The sequence below is a fragment of the Eubalaena glacialis genome, chromosome 12 (genome assembly GCF_028564815.1).
Source record: "Eubalaena glacialis isolate mEubGla1 chromosome 12, mEubGla1.1.hap2.+ XY, whole genome shotgun sequence".
NCBI lineage: Eukaryota > Metazoa > Chordata > Mammalia > Artiodactyla > Balaenidae > Eubalaena > Eubalaena glacialis.
The window spans coordinates 105230204-105245787 of record NC_083727.1 but is presented as its reverse complement, the minus strand read 5'-3'; positions in this window follow the sequence as shown (position 1 = coordinate 105245787).

The window sequence follows — 15584 nt, the reverse complement described above, 5'->3', positions numbered from 1 at the left end:
ACACATGTTCATAGCAGCGTTATTTGCAATAACCAAAACGTGGACGTAACACAAGTGTCCATTGAGGGATGAATGGATAAACAAAATGTGGTATATACGTACAAAGGAGCATTATTCAGCCATAAAGAGGAAAGAAATGCTGACATGTGTTATAACATGGATGAACCTTGAGGACATTATGCTAAGTGAAATAAGCCAGTCACAAAAAGACAAATACTGTATGATTCTACTTATATAACACAGTCAACTTCATAGAGACAGAAAGTAGAATGGTGGGTGCCAGGGGTAGTGGTGGATGGGAGGGCAGGGGATGAATGGGGAATTGTTGTTTAATGGGTGTAGAGTTTCAGATCTGCAAGTTGAAAGAGTTTTGGAGGTTGGTTGTACAATAATATGAATGTACTTAACACCACACTACTGAACTCTATACTTAAAAATGGTTAAGATGGTAAAGTTTATGTTATATATATTTTGCTGAAATTGAAAGTAGGTAAAACAAAATAAACATATAAAAATATCTATGGAGGTGAGAGAGGAGGAAAGCCATCAGAAAATGGGCGGGGAGTTGGATAAACGGATAAAGGAACATGAGCAAGTGGAAATTTTTAAGCTCTTATAAAACTGTTTCATTACTAAATGGGGATGATTTAAACTACTGAATTTTGCTGATACAAACATAGCTGTTAAGAAATCTGTTGCAAAGGCAGGAACGAATGCTGTAAATCTTGATCTCTTCCCCAGGCTTTGCTCCTGAGGCCATGCTACACAGTGCTTAGAAGCAGACAATGCACTGCAAGGGCAGTGAAAAGAAGCATCCCTAGGGGTTCAGGGGCCCTCTAGCTACTGCTGCACAACTACAGTGTTCTCTTTAGGCACTGCTGGTGCAGGAGCCTAAAGCACTTTGCCAGTAAATTAGCGATGAGAACAGCATAAAGATGTCAGCTTGCGAGCCATTCAAGCAAATTGAAAAATCTGGAAAGATGGTTACACTGGTGGTAGCTGTTAATGCACAAAGTCATGCCTCTAATGCTAACCTTATGTTACCCAACATACAATCATCTTTGACAGCCGCCAGAAACCAAAAGTCATTGCTCGTGTAAAGCAGCAGGGAAGTGGGAAAGACAAAACCCTTAAAAAATTTTTTTTGTGTGTTTTGAACGGACTGATTTTCCATTTGGATTTTGCTGATGTCTCTGCCCTCTGCCATTTGCTCATAAGATTTTACAGATACTCTGTAATCTTCTCCAAAGATGTAAATAAGATAGTATGTAATTTACTTTAATTACATATTATTAACTTTTAAGTTAATCAATTTTTATAAATAGATAAGTAATGGTTTTTCTGACTGATAAAGTTATTTTATAATATACACAATAAATGTTACCATTTATGAAGAGTCTAAAAGAGATGACAAAGCTCAGAATGAAGGGAAGAGAAATTCACTAAACACTTCAGTTCCTACTACACTCAGAGTTGTTACTACGTGTTTTTGTTTAAAGCAGTTATTCCCATTGTTTTAAAAGTTCTTTATGACCTTAGTGTTAGGAAAGATTAATCCCATTTAGCAGAATAAAATTTTTATATAAAATGTAAAATCCAGTTTCGAGCACTGGTTTTTAAGAGACACAAATGTACTTGAGCATGTACAGATAACAGTAACTACAATGGAAGGGTCTAGAATCATTTTATGTGCTAAATGATTAATAAAGCTAGCAATACTAACTTAGAGAAAATTTGAGAGATAGATGTTCATGTTAAAATACTTGAAGAGTTATTGGGTAAAAGATAAATTATATTTCTATGACATCAAAGGTAGAAATATGGCCGCTGGATAGAAATGAGACTAGAGAAACATTTTGGCTATTATAAAGATAAAAGTTCCTATAGCTAGTAGGAATTTTTTAAGTCACATACTAAGGTCTACAAAATGTAATTTTTTTTTCTAAGTCTTAAAAGATTTTATCTCAAGTCCCCAACTGCAGGAAAAAAAAATTCATTTCAAGGCAAATTAGATCAGTTCAAGATTCCTCAGAAAGGGAGCCTTTTTCTTCCTGCAAATGCACCAAGCCGTGCGCCAGAGCAGAGATTGGTTAGGGAGGCACAGGCTGGCCACTCACAAACCGTAGATGACGGGTCCTCGGGGCAGTGGTGGCTCCAGATGGGCAGGGCCAGGGAGACTTAAAGTCTTACACTCTTTCTTGATCTCCAGCTGCCTCTCCCTTCCCTCACTTCAGAGGATCTTTACATATTCAGGAGATGGGAGGAGGCAAGGTAGGGAGGAATTGGGTGCCTTATTCATCCAGATCCTTCTTGAAGAATTTGATATTTTGAAGTCTTGTTTTGTTTGAAGCCACCCATTTGAGGCAATGGAAGCTTCAGACTGCACTTGTAGTGGCTCCTCAAGAGTCTCACTGGCTCCAAGTCCAGTGAGACTCTTGAGGTGAGAGGAGGGAGGAGAGAACCCACCATAAATGGCAATAAAGTTTTCCCCGACTACCATGGGTTGGTGCTCAGTATTGCCAAACATTGTCCTAGGCACTTTGCATTTCATCCCTACAATAGCCCTGTGAGAGAAATATTATTTTATAACTGTAATAATACCATTATCAAAATAAAACAATACATCATCACTAACATAAAATTAGTTAAATTTAATTTAACAATTAAATTTCCCCTGGTACCCCAAAAGTGATTTTATAACATTTTTTTTTAAATCCAAGATCCAGGGCTTCCCTGGTGGTGCAGTGGTTGAGAATCTGCCTGCCAGTGCAGGGGACACGGGTTCGAGCCCTGGTCTGGGAAGATCCCACATGCTGCGGAGCAGCTGGGCCCGTGAGCCACAATTACTGAGCCTGCGTGTCTGGAGCCTGTGCTCCGCAACAAGAGAGGCCGCGACAGTGAGAGGCCCGCGCACCGCGATGAAGAGTGGCCCCCACTTGCCACAACTAGAGAAAGCCCTCGCACAGAAAAGAAGACCCAACACAGCCATAAATAAATAAAATTAAAAAAAAATCCAAGATCCAGTTAAATTTCCACATGGTATTTGGTGGTTAAATTTTTTTTAGCCTATGCTGATGATAATCTCTGAATAAATTATTATATTGAAGGTTGCAAAATGCTGATTTTAAAATGATCATTCCTCCTATACTTATTTGCTATTTAAAAGAATAATCTTCATATTTGTTTTAAGCTATAGAAACATAGCAAAAAATTTTTTTTTACTTTTTCTAACTCTTAAAAAATTTTTATTTATTTATTTATTTTTGGCTGCGTTGGGTCTTCGTTGCTGCGCACGGGCTTTCTCTAGTTGTGGCAAGCAGGGGCTACTCTTCATTGCAGTGCGCAGGCTTCTCATTGCAGAGCACGGGCTCTAGGCGCGTGGGCTTCAGTAGTTGTGGCGCACGTGCTCAGTAGTTGTGGTGCACGGTCTTAGTTGCTCCACGGCATGTGGGATCTTCCAGGACCAGGGCTCGAACCCGTGTCCCCTGCACTGGCAGGCGGATTCTTAACCACTGCACCACCAGGGAAGTTCCTTTCTAACATTTTTTCTGGTGGTTTTCCCCCCCAGCTTTATTGAGGAATAATTGACACGCAGCATTGTATAGGTTTAAGGTGTAGAACATAATGATTTGACTTCCATACATCATGAAATGATTGCAATAGGTTTAGTGAACATCCATTGTCTCATTTAGATACAGCATAAAAGAAATAGAGAGAAATTTTTTTTCCTTGTGATGAGAACTCTTAGGATTTCCTCTCTTAACAACTTTCATTTATAACGTACAGCAGTGGTGATTGTCTTTATCATGTTGTACATGATACCCCTAGTACTTATAACTGGAAGTTTTTATGTTTTGACCACCATGATCTAGTCCCCTTTCCCTCCACTCCCCCTTCTCTCGTAGCCACAAATCTGATCTCTTTTTCTACGAGTTTGTTTGTTTTTGAAGTATAATTGACTTACAACAGATAAATATTTTAATTGCATTTTATAGATGATGAAAGTGAGGCTTACAAGATTAACATCATCAACATCACAGCTTTAAAGAAGTAGAAATGGGATCTGAAATTATAACTGCCTCATCCAAAGCTTGTAAGTTAATATTTTTCGTTCTACTCTGTGCCCCCAACAGCTGTATGTACTAGGAATAAATCAGCTTTAAACCACTATGCTCCCTTAGAATAGATTGTGTCAGAGAATTGAAAATTCTTTTTTTTTTTTTTTAATTTATTTAATTTATTTATTTTTGGCTGTGTTTGGGTCTTCGATGCTGCGCGCAGGCTTTCTCTAGTTGCAGTGAGCAGGGGCTACTCTTCATTGCGGTGCGCGGGCTTCTCATTGCGGTGGCTTCTCTAGCTGTGGAGCACGGGCTCTAGGTGCACAGATTTCAGTACTTGTGGCTCGTGGGCTCTAGAGCGCAGGCTCAGTAGTTGTGGCGCACGGGCTTAGTTGCTCCGCGGCATGTGGGATCTTCCCGGACCAGGGCTCAAACCCGTGTCCCCTGCATTGGCAGGCGGATTCTTAACCACTGTGCCACCAGGGAAGTCCCTGAAAATTCTTGATCACCAGAGACATTCAGGCAAGAATAGAAGGCTTTTGGCTGAGGTAGTTTCTATTGGACAGTAATCTGTAGCATTCATTTCAAATCAATAAAACATTAAAGCTTGAAGGAAATAATCATTTAATCCAACCACCCATGACTCAGAAGCATAATTTTCCTCACAATTCCATAAAATGCTTATTAGACTTCGGGTGCCTAGTAATATTTATGAAACTGCACTAATGCTAAGACTGCCACAGAAACTGGGTATGGTTATACTTCGGCTGAGCACAAAGCCAATGAAAAAGACACCTTTCCAAATGAACGGCTCCAATGTCTGAACAGTGTTGGCTGAATTCTAGAGTTGCTTGACCTGTTGTAGGGTAATATTCAATCTCATAAAAAGGAGAATTTTTCGAGTATACGAGCCATGGAGATTGGGCGTAAGCAAACCATGGCCGAACTGCCTACTGATTGCGACAGGCCCAGCCTGACACTCTTTGGGGATGCGCCATGAGAGACTTGCTCCAATTACACAGTAATCATAAATGGCTCGATGTGCCATAGCTTCACACGAGCCATAGGAGCAATTCTACTCCACCCTCCTATCTCCAGAAGTGAGTGACAGCTTAGAGTCACTGCATTTACTACAGTTGCTGCATAATAAGGCAGGAATGCTCCAGGAGATGACTTATACTTCTTCTCTCTGCCTTTGTACTAGTGAGTGTACTGTTTCTATTATTGGCATATGGAGCACTAACTGATTTGAGAAATTGACAAATACTTTTGAAGATTACAACACCATAAAACATAAAACATAATGGCAAGGTCTCTCGCCCTGGCCCCATGATATTTATAAGTGTGACTAAGGGCCCATTTGAAAATACAGCATGTAAAATGCACATATGTAATGCATAATAACAACTACCATTAAACGTAATAAATAACATAGACAACTATGTTCCCCTCATCTGCCCATTTGCCTAAAATGTTGCCATTTTGTGTTCTGTGTTCCTTGACTCCTAAAGGTAATGTGTGTAAATATGGTTTATATGTTGATGACTCCTCACTGGACATCTTGAACTTGAACCCTTTCCTGAATTCTAGATTTATACATGCAGGGCCACCTCCCCAAACCTATTTTCCCCTAGAAATATCCCTCAAGCCATAAATCAGTGTCTCCCTTTCCCTATATCTAATCCATTCAGAAGTCAGTTCCCCTTTCAAACATATCCTGAATCTGTTCATCTCTATTCAGTCTGTTCATCTCTTCAGTCTTTTCCTTTCTACTGCTACCACCCTAGTACAAGCTTCCATCACATTTTCTCCAGATTTTTCTAATACATTCAAAGCTGCTCTCCTATTTCCACTCTTGTCCCCTACCATTCTTTTTACACAAACAAGCAAAGTGATTAAAGATAGATAGATAGATAGATAGATAGATAGATAGATAGATAGATAGATAGATAGTTAGATAGATAGATAGGTAGTTAGATAGATAGATGATAGGTAGAGATTGTCTACTTTGTCTCACCAGCATTTTAGGCTCTTCAAGGTGATGCTATTCCCTATCTATCTATTTATGATGTTCTCACTCCCCTGCTTAAAATCCTTCCTGAGTTTCCACTTCACTTAGAATAAAGCCCTAACTCCTCACCGCTGCCTCTAAGGTCCCATGTGACCTGGCTCTCCTTCTCCGCATCTCAGCCCACTCCCTGCTAATTCACTGTGCTTCAGTGACTCCTTTCTGTTCTGTAAACTCACCCAAACTATTTCCACATCAAGGCATTTGCACATGTGCCCTCTGTCCAGAATGCTCTTCCCCCAGATCTTTGTATGACCACAGGATCATTCAGACTCCGACTCAAATGCCTGTTCAGAGAGGTCCCCTGAGCTCTACACCTAAAGCAGGTCCCTCCTGGCCCGTCACACTCTATCATATCACCCTGCTTGGACTAACTTACAGTAATTTTTTTTTTTTTTTTTTAAGAAGGCAGTGAATTTTTTTTTTTTTTTTTTTAGAAAGATATTCGCCATGTATTTCTTCTCTAGGTCTTTTTTTTTTTTTTAATTTATTTTTATATTTATTTTTGGCTGTGTTGGGTCTTTGTTTCTGTGCGAGGGCTTTCTCTAGTTGCGGCGAGCGGGGGCCACTCTTCATCGCGGTGCGCAGGCCTCTCACTATCGCGGCCTCTCGTTGTGGAGCACAGGCTCCAGACGTGCAGGCTCAGTAGTTGTGGCTCATGGGCCCAGTTGCTCCGTGGCATGTGGGATCTTCCCAGACCAGGTCTCGAACCTGTGTCCCCTGCATTGGCAGGCAGATTCTCAACCACTGCGCCACCAGGGAAACCCACAGTAATTTTTTATAAAATGTTCTAACATCTTATTTCCTTACTGACTTATTGTCTGTCTCCTACCATTAGAATGTGAGCCCCCTAAAGGCAGAGATCTATTTGTCTCGTTCACCACTGTATCCTCTGGGCCTAGAACAGTGCCTAGAACGTGGTGGGCAAACAATGAGTATTTGTTGAATGATCTGGCTTTTCCTTAGAGCACAAAGTGTGTTTCAAGGTAAAATACCTAGGCGGGGTACCGAGTCCATTTGCTTACTTACAATAAAAGATGCAACCCAAAGACAGAGATAGCAGAGGACTCGTCATTTGCTTTTCTAATAAACTCCTTTCTCAGCATCACTCAGTCAACTACTATGAATTAAATTTCTGTCTCTTGGGCATTAATGATAATAGACATCTCAATTTCATTGAGACTGACTCTTGCTTTTCACAAAAAGCATAAATCTGGAGAATTAGGTATTTTAGAAATAGTGAAAAGTTAACAACTTTCATTTTATTCTTCAAGGCCTCTTCTTGACTAGGCCTCAACCTTTGCCTCTAAGAAGTGTAACTTTTAGCACACATGGTTTTATCCATCCCTCACACTAAGAGACTTGAACAAACACTAACATAATTTCTATTAGCTCAGGGCTGTGTTCCTAGGATGACAACCCCAGTCCCCTTAAGATGCCAAGCCTGGGAAAACTCAATACTGCCTAAAGAATTTATTGTTCGTTCTAGCAAAAACCTGACAATAGGCCCCTGACCTCACTTTTCTTAGAGCATTGACTTTAGAAAACATGCCATTGTAAATCCTTTCTCTGTCTCTTTGAGATTGTATCTTCTACAACCCGGGAATGTCTTTGTCAAGGATCTGGGAGCCATCCCTTTAAAATGCAATCATCAAGCCCAGGGTGCTTGTCTCCCAGACCCCGTGGGAGAATAGGAGCCTACCTATAGATGCCAGTTCGCAGACACAGATGGCCTAATCACATTGACCAAGCCCCCCTAATGTCCTTCAGTAATTCTCCTTTAGCACTTCCAGCATTTAAAAAGCCTCATGCCTTTTGTTTTGCTGAGTTTAGTTCAGTTCTATAGTGAAGTCTCTCTCCCCTACTGCAGTAGCTCAAGTAAAATCTTTCTTGCTACTTTTAACCAGAGTCTTGTGAATAATTTCTCTTTAACATCATGAACTAGCTCGTTATTCTGTGTGGTATATTTGGCTCTATTTTAGTGTGGATGGATTCTCACAGGTTGTGTACTTCGTCTCACCAGCATTTTAGGCTCCTCAAGAATGGTTATGAACACTGTTTTCACTGGGCTGGGAGATGGACTCAAGGGAGAAACTAGTGATGAATTTCTATCTAAAAAAAGGAAAATGATTGAGCTACGCCCTGAAGCAATGCCCAGACACCTATGTCCCCAAGCCTCTCTTGAAAATCTAAATTCAAGCCACTCTGCATTCCTTTTATTATGTCACTTGGGTCTTGCAGTCTTGAATGACTGTGGGGACCCTAAGTCAGCAGACAGTTGGATATAGGGTCTGGGGCTCAGGAGAGAAATTTGGGCTTGGAGACACAGAGTTGAAGCAATGAACTTTCAGATATAAACTGAGTAGATAAAGATTACTCAGCAAGAATGGGTTGACTGAGAAGAGGGCCAATGACAAAACCTCCCAGGAAATACCAATATTTTCAGAAAGAGTGGAGGACTGTGTTTCCCACCTTTAAACGTATAGGAGCACGCATAGAAAATAGCATCTGTATGGCACACTGCAGGCAAACTGTAAGAGATTTAGGGGTGTCTATATGGACTTGGTGAAATTGTTCATTACTTTCTATATTGGTTTCCGAGGGCTGCTGTAACGAAGTACCACAAACTGGGTGGCTTAAAAGAACAGAAATTTATTGTCTTACGGTTCTGGAGGCTTTAAGTCCAAAATCAAGGTGTCAGCAGGGCCATGTTCCTTTTGAAACGTGTAAGGGAAATCTTTCCTTACCTCTTTCTTGCTTCTGGTAGTTTGTCAGCAGTTCTTGGCTTTTTTTTTTTTTTTTTTTTTGGCTTGAAACTGCATAACTCGGCTATCTGCCTTCATCATTATCTGTTCTTCCTGTGTATCTCTCTGTCTTCATATGATCATCTTTTTGTAAGGAAACCAGTCAGATTAGGGCTCCACCCTACTGCAGTATGACCTCATCTTAACTAATTATATCTGCAATGGCTCTGTTTCCAACTAATGTCATATTCTGAGGAAATGGTGGTTAGGACATCAACGTATCTTTTTGTGGAGGGAAAAAGAGTTCAATCCATAATAATAACTTCTTAACATACCATAACTATAATAAGAAAATAAAATTAAAAGTAGTAGGAATGCTAAATATTGAATTTGTAAAATATTTAATATCAGATTTTGTTTGAAATGGATATATTTTCCTTCTAATTATATATGATCTCTTCAATTTTTTGTTTTCTCTTCCAAATCCCTTTGAATGAAGCCATGGGCAGTAGAATATACAACGTGGCTTGGATACACAGCACAGCAGGGCCTAGATAATGAGATAATTTTCCCCACATCTTGGGGAAAAGAATGAAATGTACTTCTTTATGAACACTATTTTTAAAATATAAACTCACAACATTCTCCAGGAGCTAGAGCCCAAGAGTTCCCACTGGGGATCCATCATCCATCAGAAGCAGTCTCTAGGGAGGGGTAGGGAGTTTCTCCATGGCCAGGAGAGGCTGCAGTAGCCCCCGCCTTGGCTGGGAACGTGAGGCAGTGACAAGCAGCAATGAGGGAACAGATCGGGTGGCAGCAGTTTGGGGCAGATCTTCAGCATCTTCATCACAAATTCCCGGTAGGATCCAATTGGTGGCCTTGCCAATAGGGCCAGAGAGGCAGAGGGAGCCTTTTCCTTCATGGAGGCAGAGAATTTGCTTGAAGGGAAAGAGGAGGGGGTGATGAGGAATGGAGGAGGGCATGGGGGCCCACAGAGTCTGCAATCCTGGCAACCTCAGCTGGACCACAGCCATGACGTCAGGAGCAGGTTAAACCCGGCCACTGTCGGCAGGAGGATGCGGATCCCAATCACTGACAGGTTTGGGAAGTTTAGGTTCATATCTGTTGCAAAGTTTTTCTCTACCAGCTTGGCATCCCAGGGACTTTAGAGCAGGAGTAGCCCTGGCTGGAGGTGCTTTTGTTGCCGCTCCAGGCCAGGGGCCTGCCGCCTTGGAATCCATGGTCCTCCCGTGCAGCACAGTTCTGTTGGAGCTGGACGTGGTGGCTCTGTGACTTGTGGCACTTTGGCTTGAGAATCAAAATCACTGAAGAGGTAGATGGAGGTGTTGCTGGATTTCGGGCCTCTCGGCTGGTACAGGGTAGGATCTGGGCTCTGGATAATACATGCCATTTAGTCTTAAAACAGACATGGTTTCTTTCCTCTGCTCAGGGAATTTGAGTCTCATATTCTTGATCATTACCAATGGTGAGACATGTTCATGCAAATAGGTAATATAAATTTTTATAACCACTCAAAAATTTATGATGGTTAAAATTATATTGTACATACAGAATCCATCGGCCCTTCCTTTTTTTTTTTTAAATATTATTACTTTATTTTTATTTATTTATTTTCTTTTGGCTGCGTTGGGTCTTCATTGCTGCGCACAAGCTTTCTCTCGTTGCAGCAGGCGGGGGCTACTCTTTGTTGCGGTGCGTGCTCTCGTTGCGGTGGCTTCACTTGCTGCAGAGCACGGGCTCTAAGCACGCGGGCTGCAGTAGTTGCGGTTCACGGGCTCTAGAGCGCAGGCTCAGTAGTTGCGGCGCACGGGCTTAGCTGCTCCGCGGCATGTAGGATCTTCCCGCACCAGGGATTGAACCCGTGTCTCCTGGGTTGGCAGGTGGATTCTTAACCACTGCGCCACCGCGGAAGTCCCGGCCCTTCTTTTTTTTTTTTTTTTTTTTTTTTTTTAATTTCATTGACAAATGTAATAGTAAATTTCATGAAAATGAATTTTGAATCCAATCAAATTTTCTCTTTTTTAGTTGAAGTATGGTTGATTTACAATGTTGTGTTACTTTCAGGTGTACAGCAAAGGGATTAAGTTATGCACACACATACATCTATTTTTTTCAGATTCTTTTCTCTTACAGGTTATTATACAATATTGAGTATAGTTCCCTGTGCTATACATTAGGTCCTTGTTGATTATTTCTTTTATATACAGTAGTGTGTATATGTTAATCCCAAACTCTCAATTTATCCCTCCCACTACCTTTCTCCTTTGGTAACCATAAGTTTGTTTTCTATGTCTGTGAGTCTATTTCTGTTTTGTATATAAGTTCATTTGTATCATTTCTTTTAGATTCCACTTATAAGTGACATCATAAGGATATTTGTCTTTCTCTATCTGGCTTACTTCACTTAGTATGATAATCTCTATGTCCATCCATGTTGCTGCAAATGGCATTATTTCATTCTTTTTCATGGCTAATATTCCTTTGTATAAATATACCGCATCTTCTTTATCCATTAATCTGTCGATGGACATTTAGGTTGCTTAGATGTCTTGGCTCCTGTAAATAGTGCTGCAATGAACATTGGGGTGAATGTATCTTTTCAAATTATGGTTTTCTCTGGATATATGCCCAAGAGTGGGATTGCCAATCAAATTTTCTCTTGATGAACAAGCCTGCCTTGTTAGGATGGCCATCGTGCAGCTACCTTGGAGACTTACTATAAGTGGACTTGGCACTAATATACCTGAAGACTGAATTTGGGCCTCTGATTGCTGCTCCCATAAGACGGAACCCCTCCCTACCTGGCTTCCCCACCACTGCCAGCTATAACTTGAGCTGTGTACTCCCCTCTCTGGGCTGCTAAAGTTGATGTGCAACTTGGCCTTGGAAGTGAGTTCCGTGTCGCTGGGAAGGAGAGAGGTACACTTTCAGATCCATTCTTCTTAGTGGCCTTCATAGGATCACAGAATAAAAGTGCTTGTAATGACGGCCATCAGCTAGGAGGTTCTGTACTTCCAGGCACCGTCTGGGTAAAGCAATCAATATCTCTTTGCTTTCTGCCTGTTGGAAAGCTCTGAGGTAGAGGAAGTTAAGTCCTTAAATGGGCAACTAGTTAAGCAAGAGAAAAAACAAAGGAGTGTGGTGTCCCAGAAACCAAGGAGAGTGTAGCCCACAAAGTCAAGTGCTGATGACACTCTTGGAAGGTAAGGACTGAAAGGTTTCCACGAAGAGGTCGTGGGACTACTATACTACTCCTTGGAGGGGGTAGTTTCCGTCAGTGGTAGGAGCCCAAGCATAAACTGCCACGGGTTACAGAGAATGGCAGTGAGAAGTGGGGATGGTAGAGGCAGACGTCTCTTCTACAAGCTCTGCTTACTGCTCAGTGTCTCTAAGCTTCCTAGTTTGTTTTGTTTCATTTTTGTAAAGTGGGCAAACATTAAAACCCATTCCCACAGGATTGTTGGGAGGTTTGAAAGAATTAACATGAAAGCTTTCTGAAAATTTTAAAGCACCAGAAATGTATAAATCTCTACATTAGCAGGTATCTTTAGTTCTAATGAAAGTTTGTGATTCCTCCATGCCGACCCCTTCTCCCACCTCCACCCCCAAAAGCCATCTCTTTTCAAATCTAGCTTTCTTTTTATTTTTAAAGGGTGGTGGGCTTCCCTGGTGGCACAGTGGTTAAGAATCCACCTGCCAATGCAGGGGACATGGGTTTGAGTCCTGGTCCAGGAAGATCCCACACGCCACAGAGCAGCTAAGCCCGTGAGCCACAACTATTGAGCCCACATGCCACAACTGCTGAAGCCCGCGCCTAGAGCCCGTGCTCCACAACAAGAGAAGCCACTGCAATGAGAAGCCCGCGCACTGCAATGAAGACCCAATACAGCCAAAAATAAAAACAAATGAATTAATTAATTAAAAAAAAAAAAAGGTGGTGAACCAGGAACAAGAGCTGGGTGGAGTCAACATTTCCTGACCCGCCTTTGGTGCCCAGGTGGTAATGCAAGGAAATGCCCTGGGATGTCATGAAGAAAGGAAAGAAAATTCCTTCAAAGAGCTGTCTCTCTACAAACTATTGGATTTACTCTCTGAAAAGGAAGTGTTTTTGTATTAATAGTGATTCAGCTTTGGCAAAATGCTGAGAAGAAGCCAACAGACATGATGATTAATTCCTTGAAATTTGCAGAGAATATAAACTGGAGGAAGGGCTGGGAGTGTAGATTTGGGCTAGAAGTGGCCTTGGCTGGGCCTGAAAATCCTAATGGAAACAGATCACTGGAGGGACCCACCTGAGAAGCCAGCTCCACCATTCCAAGCCTAGGTGGGGCTTACCTTGATGTTCAGCTAGAGAAAGAGTATGTTCCAGAAGAAACTATTCCTAGATCAGAAAGCTTGGCTTCCTTTCCCATCGTGTTTTCATGGTACAGCAGTTAAGCTGGGTAACAGGTCTGTGTAGCATTGAAGCAGTATCAGGCATAGCTACATGTAACTGTAATTCTGTACCCTTCAATCCTGGAATTGTATTTACCTTTGCAATCGAACCATTTCACCTTGTGCACATAACTGTCTGATTGCCTAGGTAGACCATTCAACAGGGGGTTGACCTTAGGAAAAGAATATCAAAACTATTTTCAGTATAAACTAAGACAGTAGTTTGAATGACTATTTTCATTTTCTGAAAACTTCCTTCAGAGCAAAATTGCACCAAAGTTAAACAGGCAAGAAAGACTTTATTCAAGGCTATTGCGTTAGGGAAGAACTAACTCTGAATGTCAGAACTAATTCTGAACCCAGCTTCACTGGAGAAGGGTAGGTTTTTTAAGGGTTGGGGGAGCTGGAGAATGTTACGGAAAGTCATAGGCCATCTGTGTTTGCTAAGTGGCTTTATCCAAAGGAAAAATAAACTCCTCGTACCTTTATGACAGGAGGTAGTTTTGCAACTTGGAAGAAGGTACCCACTGAATTTAGGCTCCTACCCTCCCAGGAAACTGGGAGATAGAGGTGCTGTCTCCTTTGATGATTACATTTTAAAGAGATAGCTCCCAAGTCATGGAGAAAGATATTCCTGGATTGTGAAACTGGCAAGAGAGTTTTTAAAGGGCATCTCAAAGGGACAGAGAAATAATTTACAAGTTTTCTAAAGACAGTGATCTAAGAAAAGGGAGGACGGGGACCTGAGAATGAGGAAGAAGCCTATCTAAAGTTTAGTCTGGCTGAAGGAGATGTTAAGGCCACCTTAGTCCCTGGTCACATGATAAATGATCATTGAGCAAGAATTATTTTACTATTAAATCTAATTACTCAATTGTATATCAACTCCACTTTTGTTTTCTCCAGTAAAATTGCCATCTGTTCTAATTGTTGCAAGCCTCCAATTAGCACTGTCCAATAGAACAATCTGCAATGATGGAAATGTTCTGTAGTCTGCACTGTCCAACTCAGTAGCCACTAGCCACATGTGGCTACTGAGCACTTGAAATGTGGTTAGTGTGACCGTGGAATTGAATTTTTAATTTTAACTGATTTAAATTTAAATAATCACACGTGGCTAGTGGCTGCCATATTGGGCAATGTAGCCTCCAAATCTATCTCACCCTCATCTTATCAGCAGAAAAAAATGCTATCAAATGTAACATCTATGACTGTATCATTCTTCAAGGAAGAATTATCAGTGGAGTATAGGGATACTTATGCTCACTTTGCAGGATGCTGGTAAGAATGAAGCCAGGTACTGTATGTAAAAGTGCCTAGCAAAATGCTTAGTGTAAACTAGGTACCCAACAATCTTAGTTTCCTTTTCTGTCTCCTTCAGGGGGCATGTAATGAATCGCGGCAGGGTCTTCACCATTTAGAACATAGCGGTAGGGCCTTGATTGTGTGGGTGTTACAGGAGCAGGTGTGTTATTGTCCGTCACCGTTACAAGGCACAGATGCTCTCGCTGTTTTGTGATCTACAAGATGTTACTTGATCTTGGAACCAATCTCTTCTTTTTATTGCCTCAAATAAAAATGCCAAAGCTTAAAATTAGAAATTTCAAGCATTTGTTCTTCTCTTTCTGAAATACCGTATGCACATACATATGGAATCTAAAAAAAAAAAAAAATGGTTCTGAAGAACCTAGGGGCAGGACAGGAATAAAGACGCAGACGTAGAGAATGGACTTGAGGACACGGGGAGGGGGAAGGGTAAGCTGGGACGAAGTGAGAGAGTGGCGCGGACATAGATACACTAGCAAATGTAAAATAGATAGCTAGTGGGAAGCAGCTGCATAGCACAGGGAGATCAGCTCGGTGCTTTGTGACCACCTAGAGCGGTGGGATAAGGAGGGTGGGAGGGAGACGCAAGAGGGAGGAGATATGGGGATATATGTATATGTACAGCTGATTCACTTTGTTATAAAGCAGAAACTAACACACCATTGTAAAGCAATTACACTCCAATAAACATGTTAAAAAAAAAGTGCTAAATTCCTTAACTTGAAAAAAAAAAAAGAAATTGCAAGCATTTGAGTTACTCTCAAGACATTTAATATTATCTATTATTGCATAATGTTATTGATGCACTCTTTTCCTCAGAAGAATTAAAGCAAACAAAAACTAGAAAAATACTATATCAGAACAGCCATACTCTGAAGATTCCTCTGGTGTAAAAACATGATTTTATATATTATATGTTTTTAAAAGAACTTA